The sequence below is a fragment of the Amblyomma maculatum genome, chromosome 6 (assembly GCF_055883805.1).
Source record: "Amblyomma maculatum isolate TAMU_Amacu chromosome 6, ASM5588380v1, whole genome shotgun sequence".
Classification (NCBI taxonomy): Eukaryota; Metazoa; Arthropoda; class Arachnida; order Ixodida; family Ixodidae; genus Amblyomma; species Amblyomma maculatum.
This window is the reverse complement of record NC_139349.1, coordinates 91,805,544-91,830,827: the sequence shown is the minus strand read 5'-3', so window position 1 is coordinate 91,830,827 and position 25,284 is coordinate 91,805,544. Positions and strand designations below refer to the sequence as shown.

Here is a 25,284-nt window from a genome sequence, read left to right as displayed (position 1 = left end):
GAATGATGTGCGTTCATATATAACAAGACCTGTGCCGCTCGGTAAAAGCAGCTCTCCGAAATGGACCAAATAAATGAAATCCATTTCTCCGCTTATAATGCGCACATGGTTCAACAAGAGCCGTTAAGTCGACTGACCTTTAAATCGGTCGCTGACGGAGCGTTTTTCATTTTTTTTTTCGCTGACATCGTAGGCCGACCTCATGAAAAGTTAACGGCAACTTCGTAGCAATAATTGGGAGCGACGTGGTCCTGTGTTCAAAAAGCACAACGTCGTAACAGACGTCACCTTTGTCTGCTACCTGAACCAAACGACTTGACGTGACATGAAAGCTCTCGCCGTGCTATTGCGCAATATCAGTTTGTTTCTTTTAGTCTGCTTAGGTTTGAAGAAAGAATGGTACCGGCCGATCGATTCACACGACGCAAGAACAGTTAAAAATGCGAGTTAAAAACGCTATACAGGTGGTGCTTTAGTACTGTATGGCAATACGAATTTATCAATTGTAAAGTCGCACTGGAGTTTTATGCTAAAGAAATTGCTCTCGCATAATTTTCCAATGACGCCTTCCCTCATCACTGAGAGCCGCTCTAGAGCTTCGTCGACGACGACCGCTGTACGCCAGACGAAGCATGCATGCATCGAAGTCCCGTTTAATAACTGCCTTCCTTGGTCCCTGCTTGAATCACGCCTCAGCGGTTCGGGAACTTCGAGACGAGAGTGCTGAGGCGTTGTGAAGAGGACCTCTTCACTCGAGGCAAACGGCCTCAGTGAGCTCAGCAGTGGAGGAGGAGGAGGAAGCACACGAAAACTGCGGCGCTCTCCATCTCAAGAGTGCGTCTTCTCCTTCCCCCCTCGGCAACGCTAGGGACCATAACAACGCTTTAAAGGGGCGGAAAAGGAACGCGGTAGGGACGCGGCGGGGACGCGAAGCGAGCGCTTCATCCAAAATGGAGATGGCGTACGCGCAGGACGAAGGGCCACTCGAGCGGTGTTGCTTCATTGAAATACGCGTCGTTGGCTGCAGTTGACGACTCGTGCTCAATTAGGCGTTGTTTCCGTGGAAGCCTCTTTCTTCGGGCGACGAAATCCTAGCTCTCCCGCGCACATACTTCACTCAACCGTGGACTGCTGCGAAAGTTCTCCGTTGAAGCTTAAAGCGGGGAGGATGAAGGGAAGAGGAATGGAATGAGGATGGCAAACACGGTTTTGAATGAAGTAATGTACGCTGCAAACCCCATACAAGAGTGCATGTGCGTCGGCCCCCACTCGGCAGCGCTGAATCGGCTACTTGACCGTCCAGCGACGAATGTCCGATGTGTTCTAGGGGTAATTGCCAGCGGCAGCTAGAGAGCCTGATTGCGCGAACGTGTTAGTTTCTGTCGTTGTCCTCCGCGAAGACCCGAGCCGGTTTTCGGTTTTGGTCAGTCAGGATTAGTGAGTGTCGTTGATAATAAGCCTCAGTTTCCAGCCTCTCAAATACTGAACGTATTGTGCACTCTTTTAAAGCTCTTGTGGCCTCAGTGCTTTTAATATGCTCGGTGTTAAACTTCCTTACAAAGCAGGGAATTCAAGGGGTGATAAGAGACGGAGAGATTGAAGAAAAAATGCGCGAAAACGCGATAGCCTCGTTTGACGACACATCCTCTTAGAAAACTCCCGCGGCAAATCGCAGATTGTAAATCGTGAATTGCACATATTATGTCCTCATAAAAGTGCTGAATGAATTTTTCTGCACATTAATGCACGTCAGACAGTTTCTTCTTTGATAGTGATTTTTAACACAGGATAATTAGGAGAGATCAGTAAAGATATGCTGCCCTGAACATTTTACACAAGTAATTCTTATGGCCAGATGACAATATCATTAATGAAAAGATTTGAAGCAAGTTTATATTTGTCATGACATGTATTCCTGTAATGTTTCTATAAGTAAGAGAAGCGCACTTAATCATATACGTGCTCCCGTAATGAGCAGAAGTTTGTGTGAAAACAGTTGAATGCGCCATAGTTTTAATAAGTTCTACTTTGCTTGAAAATACTTTGGTCATTTTTTTTTTTATCTGCTATATTGGTCGGTATAATTTGGCAGCTCCGCTTTCTAGTTGCTGTAATTATTCAAACACAATACCGCTCATTTATCGCCGATGGAAACCTCATATGTTGGATGTCGCACGGAGGTAAAAGGGGTGACACGTTTCTGAACGCTATATGACTTGAAATATGGATTGCGACTACTTGGACGAGACCTTAAAGGATGCACGTGCTTGCGATTCCGTCGTTAGTTCGCTGTAAACGACAGAAATGCGACGTAAATAAATGGCCTGGCGTATAGCTTATGACTGCTCCGTCCTCTCGTAAGGGCTGAGTGTTTTACGACTGCCTCGATGGAGTCACTTCACGTGATGGTACGTTATCGACTGTTTCTCAGAGACTTCTGCGGCTTGGAAAGCGTGAACTATCTTCGATTATTCCGCTTCCTTCATCCTGCCTTAGCCGATCCGCGGATGACGTGATTACGTCATAAGTCGCTGTCTGGTATACTGAAAAGTTTCTGTATTTATGGTGCATACCTTACGGGTTTCTATCAGGGGGACAGGAAGTTTTCCGGAATGCTATTTGTCGTTTCAAATTAAGACGAAAGCCTTTAATGGTTCATGCTGTCATGGGCAAAGTGTGTCCCACTTTTGCGGCGTTCTGACTGGCCGAGGCGGGATGCGTCCTTGCTTCTGCAATGCCACACTTAAACGTGCGCCAAGGAACGCCACGCGACAGGAGCGATGATGTACCGTCCAAACTCACATTTGCCGGAGAAAGTGTGATAGATACTGCGTGTTTCCTTTCCTGTAAACCAATTATATGTAGCACTGCAATGAATGCCAACAAGAGGCTAACGAAGGCAGGCAAATTATAGGATAGCAAGGATAGGCTTTCGCCATTCTCCTCTTAAGAGACATCTAAGAGACGATCTAATTTTTTTCCTTATTCATTTTTGCCCTCTCTTCAGTGCAGTCCTCCAAAGTTCAACTCTTTGAGCCGTCCAATTTATGGTTTGGGTTAGCAACCAAACAACAGGATTTTGGAACTGATTTGCTGATGTCTAATTACTATTTTTACTCTGAAAATTGCATCACAGTTTTGATGCAGTCATGCATGTAGTTTTTCAAAAACGTTTTGCTCAATTCTGGGTTACGTCAATGACATTTGGACCGGACTAGCTGTATACGTTGTAGAGTAAAATATACATGCGCCTTAATTGTCACTATCCCTTGGAACAAACGTCATGAAGTTTTTGTAGAATTTTTGTTGCTCTAATTGCATAACCCAAATCATACTTTCAGTGGAGTTTCAGATAGAGGCATTGTGGAGGCTCTCCAGAAACTTGCCGCCAATTTTCTGGTGTGAGCGTGATGTCTAAATGTCTGATGGCGCCATGATGAATTCTTATGAGACACCGAGAGGACGAAGAATGACAGGTCTCTCGTCAAGAAAGTCCCAAGAAGACACAAAATTCTGTCTCCTCTTTCATTTTCTTCTCTAATTTTTTTTTTTTTTCCTTTTCAGCACTTTGACTTGACTGCTTTACTACGTCGATTAACAATCTCTTAAACGAATATAGCGATATCGCTCGCTGAAGTCTACAGGCCAACAACACATCGTCTACACCTATACCTAAACATTTCCGGTCTGAGGCCGTCTCGTTCGCCCATGGGAAACAAGAGCAACGCTCGCTCCATCGGCTCTACCGGAAACAGCGTATCTTTAGGGCCCCTGAGTGTTTCGTCTCCAAGCGATGCAGTCTCCGGAAGCACGGGAACGCAGGCGGCGGCAGAAAGGCGAGACACAACAGAGGCAGCTTTCGCGGGCTTTGATGGATAGCCCTCTCGGCGATAAGGGCCTTCTTCTTTCCCCTTGCTCTCTCCTCCTTTGTATACACTGTGTCCCGTTAGGAGGCACACCGCAGGTTCAAACAGCGGTCGGATTGCCGAAGAACTCCTGTTTCGACACTCGGGGTCCCCTTCGGAGCACGCGCGCCGGCTCCACGGTGCTGCGTGGCAAACCCAATGGAACCGCTGAAAGATTCTCTCTTCGAGTTCCCTTTCGGACAGAATGGGACGCCGCTTATCCGTCTTCCCTGGCGCCAACAACGTGGACAGAGAGAGCTCTCTAATTGACGTCTGTTACCGCACTCCATTTGCTCCACGCCTGCTGCTGTGCTACCGCGCTGTTTTCGTCGCGGGAACTAAGAGGGGACAAAGAGCAGGACCGGAAGTTCTCTTCGTCCAGCAGCATCTCGAGGCACTGCCTTTGCCACGCTTTTCCGTTGTGTGTGAGAAAGTCCTCCGTCATCTTCCCGTGTTATGAGTGCGTCTTGGCCATGGAGGTAGGACGGCTCGTATAGGGCGCACTATTTTACAAAATGTGCTCAGTCACTAAGGGCATGACGATAGCGATTTTTACGGAAAGACGATGTAGCACTTTTAGTGGAAGGATAAATTGTTACAACTTATCCTTCATTATTATTGCAGCTAAATTATTACAAGTGTGTGCGAATATTTGAAAGTTCGAATACGAACCGAATATGCTTGTTATTCGATTTGTATTTGCATTCGAAAAACTTATATTAGGTATTCCCGAATACTCGAAACTTACCGAAAACACAGAAAATTTTCAAATTCACCGCAATTTTGCCCGCGCTGTGCTCTTCACCGCAATACTTCACTGTGTGCAGCGGAGTATCTTCAAAAAGCGACGGGGTCATTTTGGGAAGAGGGACCTTCCCTTTTGTGAGGAGAGCCTACCCGACAGTGTGCACAAAGCGAAGCACTTCACGAAACTATTGAAGAAACGTCGGGCTTACATCGGTTTTATGCCAAATGCAGACATCGACTGTGCAGCTGGTCATCAGACAGAAATGTCGTGATACGAAATGTTTCCGGCAGCTTTTTCGGGCCCATTCAATAAATTTAAGCTTTCGGTAAAAAAGGACATTTCTTTTTGTTCTTTTAAAGCCGAGTCAAGGAGGGTTTATTGCACTTAGTAGCGATGTAACCACTCCACCCCGTTTCATGGAGGCCCTTCTTGTACAAAAAAACTGCTGTACGGATTTTTTAGCGTATTTCCCAGTGCTGCTTGTTTTGGTTTTGTTTGTGGGGTTTAACGTCCCAAAGTGACTCAAGCTATGAGAGACGCCGTAGAGTGGAGGACTCCAGAAATTTCGGCCACCCAAGATTCTTCAACGCGCAATGACGTCGCACAACACACGGGCGCCTAGCTTTTCGCCTCAACCGAAAAGCGGCTGCCAAAACTTGGATTCAATCCCGCATCCTTGGGCACAATAATCGAGCACCCTATCCACTGCACGACCCAGGCGGGGTTACTTCCCAGTACGGTACACACTTCTCTGCAATTCTAGATTAATTTCATTTTCAAATAGCATGCGAATTCTGAAATAAACAAGATGAGCAGTGTTTGATATTCTTTAATTTTCTATTCTTTTTTTTTTGTTTAATGTTTAGATATTGGATACCTCGACTACTCGATTCGATATCTGAAGGCATGTCTTTTTTTCGATAATCGTATTTAATTCGTATTAGAAAATTTCAGTATTCGCACAGGCCTAGAAATAATAAATTTGCTCGTTTCCTTTAGTGTATTTTTTTTTTTCAAAATAAGGTAGTGAACATTTTCCCAAATTTCTGATCAATTCCTTACCCACGTATTATTCGAAATTCGAGTGAATTATATTCTGTATTTCAATATATTTAAACCGAAATGTATATAGTCGCACTTTTCGAATACCACCACGAGGTTCTAATAAAGCCCGCAGCAGTATTTTTCTACGACTGCTCAAGAACAAAAAAATATTAAGGTAATGCTCAAGGTTCACCTTGAGGGTAAGCGCGACAGCGCCTTTAGCGCTTCCCCGCTGCAATGGCTCAGTGGTTATTCGGCGCTCGACTGCTAACCCAGGGACGCGAGGTCGAGTCCCGGCTGCAGCGGCCGGTTTTCGATCCAGGCTCAAAAACAAAAGGCACCTCTATGCTGTGCGATGTCCGTGAACCTTAAAAAACCCTAGGTGGTTTAGATTTCGGAGCCCTCCACTACGGCGTCTCTCATAGCCTCAGTCACTTTGGGTGGTTGACCTTTATATACTGAACCGGCCTATAACACCGACTCTTCATTCCGCAAATTTCCGTTCTAATGACACGGCTGGTCATTAGACAATGCATGGTTATGCAGCGGCGCTGACATCGAGGCACCTTAGATCTAACCAGAGTCGCGATGATGTAATTCCCACTGTGTTACCCAGCACTGTGTTACCGCGGCAAGGTAGCAAAGGCATGGTCAACATGATTGAGGCTGTGTTGCGCTCACGGATCGTCTTGATTAGAGCTACACATGGTAGGTAGTGGTTAAGCATGGCTCAGAGATGAATGCATCTTATCAGCACCACAAGCTTTAGAATTACTTCTGGAGGACGTTTGATGTAGACGCTCGAGGAACATGGAAACCAACGCTTTCAGGGCTTTGCCTGAAAACGCCGCCGAGGCTGATATTAGAATGTTGGACAAAGCGGAACGTCGTTGTCGCAACGCGGCACATGCAACGCTTGAAGCCGGAGCAACAATCACTACAAACAACGCAGCTAAGCACGCTCCTCGTAAATGGGCGAGACTTTAAAGTAGACATGACAACGTAACATCACTGCTGCTACGTAGGAACTTACAGCGGGCGTGCTGCAAAGAGAGCCGAAAGATTTTTAGTACCTAATTTTCTCTTGCTTGCTGTTAATTGTTCCTTGTGTGTTAGTGAAACCAAAACATTTAATGACGTGCATGCATTCTCCCAGTATGGTAATTTGGGCGTAACCTGGATTAGATCGCAATCTTATCAGTTACCGGTGTAAAACGTGAGAGGGCACCAAGCATTCAGAAGCAAAAAGCTGCACATAGCAGTTTTTTAAAACGAAAGCTTTACTACACCCTTCTATAACTTCGTCAAAAACCGTATCCGGTTGACCTTCAAAAGGGTGGTGCAACCTTGACCTAATTAAGCGTGCGCGTCAATGATTCAGTGGTGTCCACCCAAGCGTATACTGTTCCTTCCTTTCCCCAAAATTTAACTTCAAGAAGTACCCAGGTTCGATCCCGACTGCCGGCGGCTGCGTTTCGATGGAGGCGAAACGAAGTGACGTCCGTGTGCTGTGCGATGTCAGTCCCACGTTAAAGATCCCCAGGTGGTCGAAATTACTCCGGTGCCCTCCACTGCGGCACCCCTTTCTCTCTCCTAGGCGGCCTTCTTCACCGCTATCTTCACCTGCAATATTTGTATCACAAACGCTCAAAACATATTAAAAAAAGACAACAGCGAGTAGCAGTACCGATCAATGCCAGAATATATGATAATAGGCCTAACAAGGCACGAAATTTTCCTTATTTGTTCTCTTATTAATCACCGAAGCCGTCTCTTGTTTTTATTGACATCACATTCCTATACTGGCTTTACGAGGACGATTTAATTACTTCTTTCTATCTCTCTTTTTTTCACCCTCTCTTTGAAGCGGCGTGTCCCTCTCGGTACGCCAATTACCGTTTCATACACTTCACTCCGCGTCCACATCCGCCATGTCGAATTTAAATCCCATTACCTGTGCCGTTCTGATGTTTCCATTAGGAACGTGATGCCACTAAGCGCAAGAGAGGCGAAGCACTTAAAATTTGATGCCTGCTAACCCAATTACTGCCGCTTTCTCTATGGGCGGGAAAAGGTATTAACGCTATGAGAAGAAGAAATTGTCGAATAGAAATACCGAAAAACAAGAAAAGTCGGGAAGCCCACTAGGAAATGACGGGGGAAACGAATCAAGCCCGGAACTTTTGCCATGTTGAAAGTCTCCTGGCTTCAGAACATTAAAAAAAAAAAGGGGGGGGGGGGAGAGGGGGGGGGGGGGGCAACAGAAGAAAGCAAAAATGAAAGTTGGGCAACAGTGAATACCATTCAGAGAGGTCGAGCAATGCAGCACCCCGCCCGCTCACTACACATCCACGCAGACTGTGTGGTCGCATGCATGCAAGACCGGGATGGTTTTGCACGAGCTCACCGCTTCGGGTCTAATTGAAGGCGCAAAATTCTGCTGCTGCCTGCAGCGAGCACGCAGACACCAAACGCGCAACCCACAACAAAGAGCATTCTTTCTGGGTCACTTCTAATGGGCGGAAGTGGTTTTGCCGGTCAGCGATTCACGCGGCACAGGAATAATTTCAGTATAAATCTGCGAACCTGGCCCCCCATGCATGGCAACCGCGTTTACTGTCCCTTTGTACGCGCTCATTTTGTTTGCTAACTCTATACTGTTGCTGCTTTGGGTTTTTGGCGGCGCTTTAGAGCTCATTAGCCCATTACCGCATAGCCTGAACAGCGGAAGAGCTGCCGGGCAGCGTGGTGTGGGCGCTCCACACGTAGGTAATCTGCGCCAACAGAGCACGCTTTCGCGGCAGTGATTACGGGGCTAAAACAATAACGCTGCATTTTCGTCGAGACCGACCGACACAGACCTGCGGCGGAAATAAGGCAAACGGGAAGCAGTTTGGCGTTGCGGCGCACTCTGTGCGCGAGAACAGCCCGCTACCTTCATTCTCGCATATAAGGTACGCAGCTGCAGTGGTGAGCGGTTATACAGGCGGGTTTTGTACCCGCTTGCTTTGGGTATTAGGTAATATTTTACAGTGAACAATACAGCAAAGGCGTCTTTTTCACTGCTAACTTACAAGATATTAGTGGTGTGATTTGAACTATTATTTAGTTCTTATTAGTTATGGTGTTTGGCTAAGGGCAGAAATTCGCAGACGCTAACGTTTAAATAAGGACCATTATCAAAATGTTGAGCAGGCTAAAAAAAATGCAGCCGTTTGAACATTTGCGAAGAGTAAAGAAATTAAGTTCTTCTACCGTATTCCCCCTGTCGTGCATATTTCCGAAAATATATTTAGCCAAACTAGTAGAAAGCGTCGCAGAAATGTGGGGATGTCCTCAAAGTCTTCATTGTGCTTCCCCTTTGTTGAGCAGGTTATGTTCTGGCTTAACAAGCTTACGGAAATTAAGTAATTAAGAAGCTCGTATGGCTCCTGAATTACGCCTGATAGCCCCACCAACAACTCGTCTACAAACTTTCTTACAAACTTTAGTACAAGGAAATCACACTTTAAGCGAGGTAGTAAATAACTGCTTAATTCCAATATTCTGAAGGAGTTGAGAAGAAATTACTACCTCAATATCACGCTAGGTGCTGGGCCCATATCCTAAAAGTGTAACATATGTATCCAGCTGTTCTGAATTTTCTAATTTCTTCACGTCCGCCACTTTAGCGCAGTATGATAATTAACTAATTTGTGGTGCCATTGCGAGCTTTGCGGAAAACCAAATGGAAGGTCTCCTACCATCAACCCTAGGGCGCGCGCACGATAAACAGTTTTTCATCCAACAAATATCTCGCTATTTTCACAAGAACGTTTATTAGAAAACTTGAGGCAATGAATTGTTAAAGGTGAGTTGAAAGTTGCGCATTTGCGCAATTTGCGCATCGGTGATAAACATTGGTCTTATGCGGCAGGTATAGTGGTTCTGTCTGAAATAAACTTCTATAGTAATTGCTGAAAGCAGCGCACTCCGATGTTTAATCGGCCAGACTTATCATACTATAGTCTCGCATGTAGCGAAGGGCAAGAGAGAGAAAAGACACTATTTACAGTTGAGCGACGGGGCGCACGTGAATTGGCTGTTAATCCTTATAGACTGCGCTGTCTGCTACACATTTAATGATTCAGTTCTCGCTCTTAATGAGTTCATCAACTCAGGAGGAAGCTAACTTTCTTTTTCGTCTGAAAGTCAGATATAACCATATATATCTGCACTCAAACAATGGATAAATAACCAGATTCATGTGACGCTGCACTCCTTTCAATGGAGTTGGTTCTCGTTCTGTCTTATCTTTTATTCGTTGCGTGACACTGACCGTTACGATAATCGAACGGCGCTCGCTGTGCATTTCGAGTGTTTCACTTGGAGAAGTTGAACCGCTATACGGCAAAAGCTACAACAAAGCGCGATCGTGATGCAGCTTTTGCTGATATCTCGCAAATGCATCGAAAGACCTGCGCTGAGAGCCATCATATGTGCAGTATTTGCTCTCCTTCGTTGAGCCTGTAATAAACGAATACTATACCGACGCGTAAAGGTAAAGGCTTCTTTTCATGCCGCGCCGTTCACAATATAGTTCTTAAAAGCCCTCAGAGCAAGACCGCTTTTGAAGGAACGTTTTTCATATGTTGGCTTATTTGAGATATTCACAGTATTGATCGCAGAAACGTTACAGAGCCTGAGCCGCTCTGTGAGTTGCAAGCTATATCTCTGAAGCAAATAAATGTTCACTTTTGCTGTTATTTTTTCTTTCTTTCTTTCTTTCTTTCTTTCTTTCTTTCTTTCTTTCTTTTTTTTTTTTTTTTTTTTTTTTTTTTTTTTTTTTTTTTTTAGCACGGTCCACGCACTTCCATAGCCGACTCCGCATGTATACTCATCCTAAATCCAGGGACTTAACGTCGAAAGATAAATGTTTTTTCTAGATAATAGCATGATTTCCATGTTCGTCTGCATGCATGAACGGTAGGCCAGAAGCGCCATTATGATCTCAAATTCTGACATTTGTGTTGTGAAGCCCATGGTAATAGCAGTACCAATACGCTGTTAACAATACCTCTACCTCTCTTTTTGTTTTCTACATTATGTTGAGCCAAGTACTTGCACTAACTTGTTTATGGACTGATGCGTTCTTAATTTTCTTAACCGATTGATTTCGTGATTCAGGCATACCGCAGATAGTCTGTTTAACGTTATCGAAAAGCAGCCAGGATGAATTCGGTCATATTTTCTCGATTCTTTTACTTTCTTGTTTTCTTTTACGTAATAAATGCTTGCCAATCTCTTTGATTTTCGGTTGTGCAATATGAAAGCACCATGAGAGCTTTGTTTCAGCAAAAAGTGCTGCGAAAATTGCGAAACCACGCGTTATGTTATCTATTTCAGCTATTGATATTATTTTTTCTTTATGCCATAAAAGGCAACGCTTTAGCGAGCCCAACCGCGTAAGCGGAAAGAGAATGCCCTTATATATACGCTCCCGAAAAGAGCGAAAGGAAATTACCGAAAGCGCACAAAAGCTGTGTTTGTGTTTACTTTTGCTCGCTCTGCAAGGCTCCGCCGTCATTTTGACCGCCAGGCTATTATCTCGCACAAATTGCCTTCTCTTCCCTGTTATGCAAAACAGGATTACACGATCCCAATCCCGGGCCTGCGGCCTGCCAAAATAGACGCGCCGCGTCCCCTACATCCTGCAGCCATCAACCTAACGACACGTCGGAAGGGGTCCCCGATGTCTTCTCCGTCTGTTCTAGTTTGCATCGGATCTTTGGCAGAAATATGGGGGGAGGGAGGAGGGGGACAATTACACTGCCGGCCACAGCATCTCCGTTGTGTCCCAGCACCGCACGATCTTTTTGCGCACCCGTTTCGCTTTTCGTGAAGGCTGAGAGAGGAACGGAATGCCTGCGTTTTTGTTTTCGTATATGACGAGAAGACATCGACGGCGTAGCGGAGCGGTTCGCTGGGGGAAAGTTTCTTAAGCGCAGATGAAAGCAAGACCATTAAGCAAATTAGAAAAGGGTGACTTACCAATATCCCATAAATTGCGAACGGGTCTTTTTGTTCAATGTGGGTGACACTTTCTTTACCTCTTTACCCTCCCTGCATTTCTTAGTTCATCGTGTCAGTCTTTTCGTCATCTTGGGAATGGGTTTGGTTGCCAGACGCCAGTGAACCCTTTACCTACATTTCCATAAGGAGGATACCCTTGCTGATAATCTGCGTTTGTGTCGGGAAGAGTAACCTTTCGCCTCCAGCGCAGTCGCCATGAAAACAGCACTTTTGACGAGAGAAGTGTTAGGGGTTACAAAATGATCGATAGGGGCCCAGTATCCTTTGTCTTAATTTACAGCACTGTTACGGAAACACGACCAGAATAATACTTTTGCTGACCACATCTGCAGCTGAGTTCGTCCGTGATAGCCCAATACAAAACAGAAAAAAAAATGAGTTTCGAGTGCCTCGCGCGATTAATTTCCTCCTGAGAAGTGTTACTCAGTGAAAGCTCGCTGCGTTCCTCAGGGACGAGTGAACAAACCTCGCCGAATTTCGTCTCAAGACGGGTTGATGACGGTACAGCAGCTGCAACTTCTGCACGTCCGTCTTCGTTCGCTGCTCAGTTTAAGCTTTCCAAGAAGGTTCCCCCATTCTTCAACGCACGAATTAAGAAGACAAAGCCAACCATTATAATAAGAAAAGCTGAAACTCCTTTCTGTTCCCGGAATTGAGAGTTCGCGGAGACCACCCCGTATATACATATTCTGGCCGGCCAAGGCGAATTCCTCGCGCTTGAAGGATTCCCTTGTGAGTCTACCGCTCCTCCACCCTGGCTCGCCTCTGAGCCCGAAAAATGCTTGTTGCGTTTCCCTACGAGGAAGGAAGTCTTGAGATGACAGAAGTGGCGAGATGAACGCAGAGTAAAGAAGGTTACGTAGATCGTTTCGAGGCAACGTCGGTCAACGTCGCGTATATTATAAGTGGGGAGGCGAACGGAGTTCTCCTATATACACCTATGCCGCGCGGACCGGCAGCCACGTCTTTCATAAAGTAGAGCGAGCCGAGTTATAACGAAGTTGCTGGAGCTAGGCAGGCAAGCCATCTCTTGGAGAAGGAGCGGCCTTTATCACCGCCAGCACAGCGTCGTACCCTAGTTCCCTAGCCTGCCACCTCGCAGAAAGAACGCCGAGGGCTGCGCATTCATGAAATATGAAGGGCCCTCTCGTGCAGAAAGTGAAGAATGCCCTTTCGAGGGCACCCAGCTCCAGCGATTCCTCCATCCTTTCCATCGCCTGGCCTCCTTGCCGCCTTCGCTACTGATGTTGGGGCAGATGGTTTTGTTAAGGGGGAACGACGCTTGAAAGCGACGCCTCCTCCTCTCTTTTCCTGCGGCTTCCTTTCTCTTTCGTTCTTTCTTCCTTTTCTCTGTTCTCCTCATCGTTGTGAGGAGGACGTCCTGCTGCCCGTCCGTTCGCTCTCTGGAGAGGTTTTTAAGCCCCGACACTCATCTCCCGGGTTCTACTCTAGACAGAGGGGTAAACTTTGTTCATGATTCGCAAACGAATGTCGCATTTCGTTGAGGGGAGCTGCGGGACAGCGGGTAATGTAGGCCCGTTTTCTAGTTTTCTGCGCGTTTGTTTAGTTTCCCATTTTGCCACATGCCCGACAGCTCCACCCTTCCTCCTCTACTCACAATCCAATTCCTCTTCCCTTTCGTTTCTCCCTCTCTTCACTTAAAACGACGCCGTCTTGTGACCCATGCGCCGACAATGTCCTCAAGCACTCAGTCGAGCTGAGGGCCCTCAAGCTACGTATCATTTCTCGCTTCTTTCGTTTCAAATTGGGAGACACGTCGTCGTGCATGACGGGACCAGCACTGGACGACAGAGCTGTCAAAACCGCGTCCCGTGCTCGTGACTGACACTGACGTTCTTTGCCAAGCTTGTACGGCCCACCCGTTCTTTATGCGCTTTGTTATACGCTTCTTATTTCGTGGAACAGGTTACGTTATGGAAAGCGTCTGGCGAATTCCATGACACCCAGAGGCCTAGCACTGCAGCTTTCGCCTTGAGTGTCTGAATGGCGCCTATTTTCGTCTTTTTTTGTTTTCTTTGAATGGGACGCTGCATATGTTGCCGTTGTGAATTGACTGCCCGGCAACAATTTCACCGCGAAAGTAATCCACCGATATATTTACATGTAGGTCGCAAGTTCAAACTTCCGCGCAGCCAAGAAGACACGAATGCGCCGTGATTCTTCTGGTTTTCTCCGGCCATCGCGCGCGCTTTAAAAGAGAACCCTTGCCAAGCAAAAGCGTGCCTCAGAGTTGACGGGGGGGGGGGTCTCATCTATTTGAGCGCTCCGACTTGTGCGGAATTCCGTGTCGACCGATAGGACGGAGCGGGCGCTTGTGTTTGGTTTAGCCTTCCCCGACAGCCTTCCGCTGTTCCTTTTGTGCTCCTATCTGAAGCTGTACGTGAATAGACAGAGTGAATCGCGTTTTGAGTATTCTTTTCATACCCGCAGCGCCGGTCAAAACATGTGAGGGAGCGCTGAATAGAAGGTTTCGTTCTCTAGCGCGATGCCCTACATGGAGTCTGTTTGGAACAACATTCGGTCGCGCTTTAAAGAACGGCCTTTTGTGAGAGCTCTGAGCAGGCGCCGTTCCCTGTCGGGTTTGTTTGTGAGGCTTCTGCTGTACGGATTCTTTCTGGCGCTCAAAGGAAAAACACACGTACACTGTTCAAGCGTAGCACTGTTTGCTCGGGCTTCTTGTTATGGGTCCGATATTTCGTATGCATAGGGGCTTAATGCTTCTCTTTATTCTGTTTACAGCGGGTATATGCGGCCCCTGTATTTATATACTGCTGTCTTGACGACACATTACCCCACGTTTGGATCAAGTGCTGCCCGCATGATCGGAATGGCGCATTATGGCGACACGTGCTCGCGTGCTCTTGCTGAGTATATGTGCTTCATTTTGTTCAAAAGAAAGTATTAAGGGATGGCTTTTTATGAACAGCGTACAAGGAATAGTCCGTGCTTCTTGGTCGTACGTCGTGTCCGAGTTATGAACCAGTCCGGAACGTTGCGAAAAAAAAAAAAACGGCTAATATATTTGCTGAAAAGGACGCTTTCATATAGTCCAAGCCTGCAACGCAAAGGGCAAGATTTGTCACTTTTAATGACATGTACAGCAATATCACGGTGACTACACGTGCGTCGCACAATGGCCTCAGTCGGCATCACCTGCTAGGGATCCAAACGCAGCTTTCCAGGACCCTTGAATCCCTAGTTGGATACACTGTCCCTATAGAGCCACGAAGACACGTCAGTGCGGAGTACTTAAAACGGGACTTTGTACCTATGTCACTTGTGGCCACTTAGGCAACGAACATTGTAGTCCTCCTCAGAAGTGTCTAAGGTGGCTGCAAGTTGAGCATTCGTGCGTGTGAATCTGGCAGGTGACTGTGAGAGGACGGCGACAACGTCATAGATATTTACCATCTACCAAGATGAACTACGGCAAACTAGTGTTTTCTCCCGTTAAACTTTGTTTAGCCACTTTAAACCCCTGCATTGTTTTAAAGCTATATAGTGGTAAGTCATATAGTCTGGGGATCAGCCTATCAGGATGAGCGCGATAAAGGTGAGGCCGAATACGTTCTTAAAAAGAACAAAAAAAAAAAAACTATATTGTGCACCATGTGGCCTACATACGCACAGGAAAGTTGACTCCTTCACCAGGAAATATTTGCGCAGAACGGAGCTTGATGCCATAACATACGAACGTATGTAGGCCTGCAGAGCTGATGGGGTTTTATATACCTGTGGGCAGCCACGGAGATCTTTTCGGTCACCGAAAGGTACGAGAGAAGCTGCGGGAGAAATGGGATTGCAGTGGTGGTGGTGGGGAAATAGACGGTGGAAGCTAAGTCCGGTCGATACGGTCGCGCGCACGTCGGCGGAAGATATGCGAATCCCAGTTCAAGCCACGCAAGGCGGCTGTGGGGCCTCGGTTCACGACGCAGCGAGCGTGACTCTTCGATCGCGTGCTCGCGCGCCCACGCCTCCCCCGGTGATACTTACGCTGGCGTGATGCCGCATGCTGGCACTGGCGTTTATAGCGTGCGTCCAGGCTATTGATCTGGTGTCGCCTTGCAAGTATGGATGTGAGCCGTGCCTGACACGGCCCAAGAAAAGTAAGACACCGTATAAACGGGCGCGGTGCGAGCGCCGCGGTTACACGATAACCACGAGCATCCTCTTACGGAAGGCTAATTTGCTTTTGCTGCAGCACAGAAGCACGCACGAAAGGCGACCTCGTTGTCACGGAGAGGGCTCGACTTGGATGTCTTTGGGACATCCCGTAATCTCTCTTGTTTTAGCTCGTCGTCGTTTTGTCGCTGTGCTCCTCACGCGGATAGCGATAAAACGAAGGTATCCACGTGCATGTAACGGCTCTTTTACGGAGAATGGCGAAGAATTTGAAAGAAAAAATAATGATATGCTGATGTCTTTTTCCCTCCTCTCTAGCCATCATCAGAGGATGACTAGGGCATTTGATAAATTCTTTTCAATTAGTTAGTCCGGCAGAAATTATTTGGACAAAGATTCTAAGACTCATTTCAAGGTGAAGTGAAATAAATTTTAGGGGTGTTTAAAAACATTTAGCTGTAGTTAAACTTTGAATTGCGCGAGAGCAATCTGTATGACTACGTTTAGGTTATGCTTGAAAGTAAGACATGGCTTTTGCACGTAATAGTTTACTCTAGGGTTTCAGCTTCATGCCATAGGAGAATCCCTTCACGTGTGAGCACCCCTTGCCTCTCGTTCTTGACAATTTTTATTCGGGTGTAGAAAACCTTTAGCGGTATGACATCGACTCTACGTCGAACTCCGGGGCACACCGCCGTCACAAAGTTCGAACAAACCTTCTGTCCTAGCAACTCGCTGTTGTCGTTCGTCTCTACCAACAACTGAGTTATCTGTCCTCTTCTTCTTCTTTTCCTTCTCTTTCCTCTTTTTCTTCTTTTTTTTTTCTTCTTGGTGTCCTTCTTGTTTTTCTTCCTTTGTAGCGGCAACTACATTGGCCGCAGTCTCGCCATTTCGCCGTGCCTGTCCGATGCCTGCCCGAAGAGCGAGGAAAGAAGAAGAAAAAGAAGAAGACAGATAACTCGATAGTTATTAGAGGCGAACGACAGCAACAATTTGCTAGGACTGAAGGTTCGTTCGAACATTGCGACGGTGGTGTGCCCTGGAGTTCGACGTGGAGACGATGTCATACCACCAGAAGTCTTCTACATCCGAATGAGAATGGGCAACGACGAGAAGCAAGAGGTGCTCATACGTGAAGTGATTTCCCTATGGCATAAATTAAGCTGAAACCATAGAGTAATCTACTATGTACGAAATCCATGTTTTTACTTTCAAGCCGAACTTAAGTGTAGCCATGCAGATTGCTGATGCGTAACTCCAGGTTTAAGCACAGGCTAAACCACAGCTAATTTTTTGTAGCGAGAGCTGCATTCTCGACATTTCTCCGCGCCTGTCCGATGCCTCTCTGTGCGTGTCTGAAGAGCGAAGAAAGGAGTAGAAGTAGTGGGAGGCGGTGGCTGGCAGCTGACATGGCCAAGCACTAACTGGATGTAGGCCTTCCTGACATAAAGTTTAGCAGGAGCAGCCAACTCGGGCCTCCTGTTTCATATGGGAGGGTGATATCACAATCAGCCTGCCAAAAACCTTGCATTTACGATATCCCTAGGCCACGAAGGCACGTTCATACGACTCGGTTAAAACGGGCCTTTATATGTTGGCTGGTAGCTTATGCGCCATCGCGAAGGGGAGAGTGAAAACAGAGAGGAGAAGGTGCCGTAGTGGAGGGCTTCGTTCAACCACCCGACAGAGGCTTTCGCCTCATCGCACATTAGTGGTCAAAGTGCTCCCTGTGGCATAAATAAAGCTTAAATCTTAGGGTAAACTACTATGTGCAAAAGCCATGTCTTTACTATCAAGCCGAACCTAAGCGTAGCCATGCAGATAGCTCTCGCGTAACTCCAGGTTTAACCACAAGCTAACCACAGCTACTTTTTTCGCCTTCTATTTTTTCTTCTTCTTTCTTCGCTCTTCGGGCAGGCATGGCGAAATGACGACACTGTGGCCAATGCAGCTCTCGCTACAAAAGCAGTCAATGCAGACTTCTGCTGGAATGACCGCTCGGCGTCAGCCAGAACTAACAAAGTGCGCGTTCACGTCAAACTATCAGAACAGTGTTCGTAAAAGATTGCATATTGTTTTCTATTCATTAGATACAATGAAATTTATTGGTCTAATTTGTGAATTATCTTATTGAGCGAAACGTTATCAAATGGTTTAAAAAAAAATCATAATTATTACCTCCGTCTGTTTCCTTTTATTTATTGAAGTGGCGATGTAATGAACTATTTCAACAAGTTGAGTGTATGTTGAAAGAAAGCTTTTTCTGAAACCGTGCAGTTATTTTATGAAACAGTTCATTTTGTCCGAGAAATTGAGGTATGTGACTATATATTATACGTTCTCGAGTTTGCAGGTGTCGAAGTTAGCGATATTGGACGGTAGGTTTAAACAGTGCTTTTTTTTTTTTTTTTTTCACTATTATAAATGGGTTTAGCCCTAGCAATTCCCCAGTCGTTCGGTATCTGGCCCTCGTTCAATGATATAAAGAATACGATTATAAAAGCACCTAGCAATCAGCTCTGCGTATCTCTTCAGAAAAACATTAGGAATATTATCTGGGCAGCATGGTTTCTTCACATCAAGTGTCAAAACCACGTTCAGCGTACCTTGTTCATTAATAAACGACATCTGGGATAAGAGGAGAAAGCGAAGTGAAACATGGAATATTATAATTATCTTACGTGAAAATTGATTGGAAGTCTGTTCGTTTAAGCATTCGAGATTCCTTTTTTACCATTAAATTTGACCACCAATATAATCGAAAACATTACATGATTTCATACTTGGGAAGATTTCTCAGACGACTTAGAAATAAAGTTAAGCAAACGTTCTGATTAATAATCTGCTTTATACTTGAATATCTTGTGTTATAATTCATCATTTAAGGCCAAAATTTCGGCCAAAAGGCCAAAAACAATTCACAGTGTGCACCCATGTAAAGAGATAGCAAGAAATATCGGACGTTTTGTATATGTTCGAACGTGGCACGGTCGGGCTTCTTGATAATTTAAAAATTAAATGGTTGGTCGGTTTGGTTGGTTTGTGGGGTTTAACGTCCCAAAGCGACTCAGGCTTTGAGAGACGCCGTAGTGGGGGACTCCGGAAATTTCGACCAACTGCTGTTCTTTAACGTGCACTGACATCGCACAGCACACGGACGCCACTATAAACAGGAAAGTTGTCGGGCTTTGAGTTGAAAAAAAATATATTAGATGTGGCAGATGGTTTATATTCACAATGAGGCACATCGCACAAAACGACATGATTCTACTTAAGTTCACCACAGGTGCGCTGGGGGAAATGCTTTCCTGCTAAATGCTCGAAAAACATTCAAAGGCCGCGACTCGTCCGTTACTCTGATCTTCTTTCTTTACGACCTCAACTATACTGCCCCAAGTTGGCCATTCTGTGCTCATTTACACTGCCTAGTGGAAACGATATCTAGATTCTGTAAAAAAAAGCCGGTCCCGATCTCATAATAATTTACAACGGAGCTTGATTGCTGCTCCTAATATTAACTTGAGGGCGGTACCCCGCCGGGGTGGCGCAGTGGTTACGGCGCTCGACTACTGTTCCCGAGGACGTGGGATCGAATCCCGGCTTCGGCGGCCGCTTTTCGTTGGAGGCGAAAAGCAAGGCACCCGTGTGCTGTGCGACGTCAGTGCGCGTTAAAGAACCCCAGGTGGTCGAAATTTCTGGAGTCCTCTACTACGGCGTCTCTCATAGCCTGAGCCGCTTTGGGACGTTAAACCCCATAAAACAACCTACCTAACTTGAGGGTGGCATGTTAAAATTGAGTGCAATTAAGTGCAGAAGAACTTGCATGTGGCTGTTGATGTGCGACTCGTTCTAACTTCGTTTATAAAATTTTCAGAAAATAGATTTAAAAATAACGGATCCTAGTAAATTACAGGTTTCTCATCGCCGAGCCAGAAAATATCTCAAGGCATTAAGACAGCGCGCAGCCTGTTTTGTACGCGTCAATCGTATCTCTGATTTGTCGTTATGTCGCCGATAGTTTCCGTCTTCGGACTTCCGAGAGCAGCTCTCCTTTGACAAACGGGTGCTGTTACAGCTGCCATTTTGCCGAAAAAAACAACAATAACAGCAACAGAAAATCAAATCTTGGTGGTCCAAACGAGGGGCGGAAGTTTGAACCTTGTTGCGATCCGGATCAGAACGGTTTTCTTAAAGTTCTGGTTCGGGTTCGCTTCCAAGAAGTGGAATCATGGGTTGGGCTTGGTTCAGGTTGAGCTATGTAAAAGTCGGATTCAGTTCTGGCTCAACATCCTGCACTACGCTCGACACTCGTATAGTATTCGTTCAAAAACAGCGGTTTAGCTGTTCTAGCAAGCTTAAAGAAATCATCTTTAAAATAACGCGCTTATATATACAGATATTTGTAGAGAAACCTGGAAAACTGAACGAGGAACCGGTGCAAAATGGGCACTAAACTTCTGCCATATTGAATGGATCAAAGCAATTAACGCTCGTTGCCCACAGTGCATCATTGCTCGTGTATTGATCGCTACTTCCTGTAAGTCACGTTGATATATAGCAAAGTATCCTTGTCATTGGCTGCGATATCAAAAACTCCTCTGAAACAAATTAAAAGGCTGTTTAGCTTGGATAAGCACGGATACACATGTAGAAGCAATATTTAACACTGCATTAGCAAAGATTTTCTCCGGTTGTGAAGTATTTAACGCGTATTTTAGGCTTCTATTTCGATTACGGGTGGCTGATTTATGTTTTTAGTGCCACTTTGTCATAGGACGGTGAGGAGATGAAGGCGACGACATGATGATTCCTTCCCTTATTGTGCAGTTAAGGGTCCGCCCAGGGTCAGACGGGTTTTGCTGTGCTTTCTTTACTCGTAACCACGCTACCCGCTCCCAGCATTGGAGCACGCTTATAGTATAATATTATATTTTTTATTGAATAGACAATGCATGGTAATGCCCGTGGAGGAGGACTAAAGGAAGTAGTTAGTCTCCTGGGGAGCTTATACTAGAGCTCGCTCGAGTAAAAACATATGAGGAGAAGAGACAAACGGTAACCTATTCTAAACGCCCCCGTATTCCTTTGCTGGCGACTAAATTGCCGTTACTATGGAGTCGAGGACGCGGGAAACCATAACAGGGAACCTGCCGTCAAATGCCAAGATCAAAAACGAAAGAAGGCAAAAGGTCAAGTGGTCATACACCATTGGTGGCACCATGGTTAAGCTGTATATAGCCCCACTGCGCCCTCTGGCTCGTAGAAGATCAAGTTGATTCCCACCGTCGCCTTCTCATTGACCGGCGTAGGAATAGCCCACAATATAAAAGACGTCATAGCGATCAGAGGAGAATGTCGAAACTGTGCAAAAATTGCCAAAACTCTGTTTATCCTGTTTGGAAGAAACTAGAAAAGGCTAATTTACTTTAACAATTTACTTTAAAAGTTAGAATGCGTGCTTCGAAGTATTATAAAACTATCGAATGTGGTTGAGGCGCACGGTGCCGGTAGAAAATGAGTCAACCTGCGTGCAGAAATGAATTGATGCTCATGTTAAAGCTATGAGAACATTTCACGGCCCGCCCTCCCATGCCTTTCAGATGCAAACTTTGCAAACGCTTTATCTTCCACACTTTTGCGATTGTCATGAGCGAAGGACCCTCTTGGAAGAGCAGCAAATGGGCCTCCATGTCGAGAACAGCGTGCGCTGCGCCGTCAGCCTTGATTATATGGGTACCGTTTCCGTGCTCCTTATGTTAATCGAGAAAGTCACGTTCTTTTCTAATCGCGATCACAAAGGAACCATTTACTTTCAGCATGAAAGCAAACTGTTGCATCTCGAGCCCAGCGAGAATGGAGAGAGCACTGGGCTTTATTTGTACACGTTGTGAAGATAATAAAAGATTAGCCACATAGCAGCCAAGCGGCAGAAAGAAAAAGAGGGCTAAAACGAAACTAATCAGGCAAAAACGTTGCGCACGAGACCGTGCTAAAGCACACAGCGCCGAAAGAGCAAGCTTGAGCCCTCCACGTTCCTTATAGAGAGCCGAGGCTTCGATAAGTATGGTGTAACGGAAAGGAAAGCGGCTCTGCTAAAGACGTGCCCGTGTGCGCGGTTTTAAAAGCCCATCTCATTCCGGGCCGTCTTAGGGGCTGTTTTTCCCTCGTCCCGTTCGCTGGGGCCAGTTCATTAGCACCTCCCGGGATTTAAAAGACGGGGAAGCCACGTGTTTTATAGAAGACGAGGACGCCTTGCCGACGCGGGCTTGCTGAATAGGCTGTACGCGGGCTGCTGAGAGGGCCCTTGTGGAGCACCGACGTCTCGCATTCAGACTGTCCTCTCTCTCCCCCTCTGTCTTTCTATCTGAGGGGAAAGGGGAACTGTTTTAGCGCACTTGAATTCCGCGTTCGCTTTCAATTTTGTACACGGCACGCGTGCCCTTACCTCGGCATTCGGGCTTTTTTTTTTTCTTTCTTTCTTTTTTCGTTGCCCTTGTATCTGATCCGGCTAAGGGAAGTCGTAAAGGCAATTTCCCTCGAGGACGTAGGCGTATGGAAGAGCAGCAAGTTTGTTTGCTGCTACGTGGCGAAAGGAACAGCGGGCAGCCAGGCGGGTAGGGAAAAGCAAATATTGAGGCAAGCCTCTCGATCGCGAGTCCTTAGCTCTCAATTTTTTCTCGCGCGTAACTTTAATTTCTTCTTTATTTGTCGTGCGTTCTGTTCGTTCATCTCAGCCGCTACTGACGAGAAAGGAGCTGTGTCAGGAGTTCGCCTGTCAGAAGCTGACTTTTCTTACTTTTTATTTGCCAGCTTCTCTTACTTGCTTACTTAGTTCTATATCCTTCTTGTCTTACTTCTCATGTTTAACTGTATGTACATTTGTACTTTGATTCCTAGATGATTTATTTGTTTTTAGTATTCGCTAATGATTTCGCATGGTGGCTGCAATTGAAGAGGTGGCCGAAAGAGGCAAACAGTTCCCTTTGCGTTGAGGCCACAGTTATATTTAAAAAAAATATATGGAACGCTGCTAGGATGCACTGTTTGGACGAGATCAGAATCTTCTTGCAATGCCTCAAAGGACACTGCGCCGCCTTACTGTGGATCTGAGACATGTGCGTGTTCTATATAACTAAAGTCTTGCATTTTAATGAAAAATTTTGGAAAACAAGCCTAATTCATTCCTTTTTTTTTAATTTGCTTGAACAGGTCAGTACAGGTACAGGTCAGTATGTTTAAGATAATATGATCACAAAAGCCCTGAAAATACCAGGCCGCATAAAGATGAAGACCAGGCGTAGTGCACAAAAACCCACAGTGGTGTGCACGATCCTGGAATGCGCAACCTTGCAGATAGCCCAAGCACATGCTACTGCTCAGTAGCTGAGGTTCACGCTATGGCTTCTGGCTATATAGCTCCATAATTAATCAGTTACAGGGAAAAATTAACAAATTGCGGAATCTAGTAAACCCGGGAGCCAGCCAGCGGTATTGTTCGATTACATATTGCAGATGAAGGTACAGATAATTCTTTGTTATGATGCACACTTCAGTTAAAAGTTAAATTGGTTCACAGGAAGGGAAAGGCGCAGTAACTGTCACACTTGCTCTGTGGACACCCGAACCGCGCCGTAAGGGAAGGGAGGAAGGTGGGAATGAAAGTGGAAAGAGAGAAAGAGGAGCCGTAGTGGAGGGCTACGGAGTAATTTCGACCACCTGGGGATCTTTAACGTGCGCTGACATCGCACAGCACACGGACGCCACTTCGTTTCGCCTCCATCGAAACGCAGCCGCCGAGGCCGGGATTCGATCCCGGGAACTCCGGCACAGTAGTCGGGCGTCTTACCACTGCACCACCCCGGCGGGGCCGTCAGTGACTTCAGAGCTCCATTGTTTCTTTAAAATTCACCATTTCTTTTTATTCCTCCTACTTCAAAGCAAAGGTTTACCAGAGGGTTTATTCTTCAGGAGAGAGAGACATCAGCGTAGCCTTTGCCGCCGTCTAATGTCGCAAGTGAACGTCCTATACATCCTTCAACTCCTCGCCGACAGGAACTTTTGATAGAAGCTATCGTCGAGTGTAGGTCACGTGACCAGCTGAGACACAGGCTAGTAAAATCTAGGGGCGAGTTCTTTTTGGGTCGCCCGATCTCACCATTGGTTACAGTCATTCATGCCGACTGCTTATAAGGCTCGTTTCAACCCGACATCATTGAAAGTCCGGTTTTAGAGAAAGTCCGACGTCGGCGGTGACCGGACTGTCGGCGTGGTGAACGAAAACTCTCGGCATGCCTCTTGCAGCTCCATCTATTTCTTTTTTTTTTTGCCTGTCGGGTTGAGCGACGTCGTGACAACACGTGACGTGGACTGGATGGCAGCAGCTACCAAATTCTAGTTGCTCCTTTGTGACCTTAGGAGGAGGAGAAGGGAATCTAACCCTCCAGATTAACATATTGTGGTAGCTCACTAGTGCATGATAATTAGTACTAATTATCGTGCACTCGTTAGACAGTAGATGACAGAGGCACCAATTAATCGAGTAGCGAAGTTCATGTACGCATTCGGCAAACGGATACAATTAACGTTGTCGCGTCATGTCCGTAAGGGCGTAGCATAAGCTGCCTCAAATTTTTTTTACCTCACGTGAAATTAAATCTAACCACCAGAATATTAAAACACGTTAGAAAGTTGACAATTTATCTGTGCTGTCCAGTGTCCACCCATTATAAGAACAGTTAAGGCCGAGCAAAGTGAAAGCCATTGCTCAACAGTGGCTTAATTTTTTCTTTCCGTCGTAACCGACTTTTGTCAAAAGAGGCCTAAACTGGCTATCACACCAGGAACGAATCCGCGTATAATAATTACTTTCGGAACATCAGTAGCGCACACAGCCCTGTATAAATCACCGGCCGGAAAAAGAACCCTGGACAAATGAAAGAAACTTCGTGGAAAAGTGAGGAGAGTGAACGGGACACTACCGAGCTGCACGCTGAAGAGTGTGCGTGCGCGTAGAAGGGAGTTCGAGGTGAAGGCACAAAGCCCGCATAAAGTTGCGCCCATAAATAACTCCCTCGCGCGAAGGCGGTTCCCGCGTATAGAGAGAGAGATGGGAAGAGAAAGAACAATCTATAGCCCACATACGTCAGGTCCGAAATTGGTGTCCCGTAGCCCCGAAGGCGCCTCTGGGCACAGACCTAGAAAACCTGCTAGCGCCGCACACTCGCTTTCTAGGGCCGCTTCCTCGAGAGTCACAGCTTATATATCACGTCAAACCGCGCCTCAGCGAGGACCCGCATAGATATATACATTCTGGTATGCTCCGCCCCCGCTTCAGAGTCAAGACAGCAGCCGTGCCCGCTGCGCTAAATTTGT

At 46.1% G+C, this 25,284-nt stretch overlaps 1 protein-coding gene across 1 annotated transcript in view; it reads left to right on the top strand.

Annotated features, from left to right (window-relative positions):
* LOC146186240 (kin of IRRE-like protein 2) overlaps window positions 1–25,284 on the top strand; it is an 87,716-nt gene that overhangs the window by 867 nt on the left and 61,565 nt on the right. The gene's annotated exons all lie outside the window — the stretch shown is intronic.